The following is a 994-nucleotide window of genomic DNA, read 5'->3' on the forward strand; positions in this document are numbered from 1 at the left end:
GAATGTTCTTAACATAATTCCTCCCAGTGTCATGGTAAACTGACGATCAGATGTAAAGAATAAAATGAATTAACAAAGCCCATTCTCTGCTGGAGTCGCATCAGGTTCGATCCCCTTACGGAGTGGTTTGAATCCAAATTTAAATTCTGGACCCAATTCCGATTAGCCTAACATGAGTAATGAGTGGGCTTAAGAAAATGAAACTTTGAAGAAAAGTTCTCGACCCTGTTAAACTTCATAATAAAAGAGAAACAATTGAGTCTCGAAAAACATAAGCCATAAAAATATATATAAAAACTAGGGATGACCACTAATATGGAAAATGGATTTCCGGATTTCAAATTATCCAATATCATTTTAGATGCAACTGATAATTTGGATATATGCAGATTATCCAGATAGTTCTGGTAAGAATGGTGACTGAAATTAAGGAAATAATTACCAAATAAGGGATTGGGACACCAAACTGAGAATGTTATATTCTAAGCTGCATCTCTGTTATGTTTTTATTCGTTACAGCAGAAAACTTCATGCATTTATACTGAACTTAGTAATGCAGAGATCTGTTTTAGGCAATAAAGGTAAACATAAAATTATGCTTCATTAAATTAGGCACAGACAGGAGATGTACTACGTAGAAGTTTCAGTAAAAAATGCTGGCTCGACCAGGACTCTAACCCGGGTCTCTGGCATACCGTGCCATTGCTCTACCACTGAGCTACCGAGCCGGACTGATTTTTCGCTGGTGTGGGTTCGAGTCCTATTCGAGCCTGCATTTTTCAATGATACTTCTACGTAGTATATCTCTTGTGTGTGCCTAATTTAATGAACTACCATCCCTACGCTGGGAGGAACGAGGCAACGTCGACATCTACAGTGTTTCAAAGACAACAGATCCCGTTGCGGTAGCACTGGCAGAGACTATTCCACCCAGGTAAAACAGCGATAGTGAAAAGTCAGGCGAGGCTAGGCCATCTCGGTTTTAGAGCAATGG

At 39.2% G+C, this 994-nt stretch overlaps 1 non-coding gene across 1 annotated transcript; it reads right to left on the reverse strand.

The window, feature by feature from the left end:
* Positions 1–657: 657 nt before the first annotated feature.
* TRNAT-GGU (transfer RNA threonine (anticodon GGU)) lies at positions 658–728 on the reverse strand. The gene has a single exon. It is a non-coding gene; the product is annotated as a tRNA-Thr (tRNA).
* Positions 729–994: the final 266 nt, after the last annotated feature.

The sequence above is a fragment of the Lepisma saccharinum genome, chromosome 29 (assembly GCF_977018435.1).
Source record: "Lepisma saccharinum chromosome 29, izLepSacc3.1, whole genome shotgun sequence".
NCBI lineage: Eukaryota > Metazoa > Arthropoda > Insecta > Zygentoma > Lepismatidae > Lepisma > Lepisma saccharinum.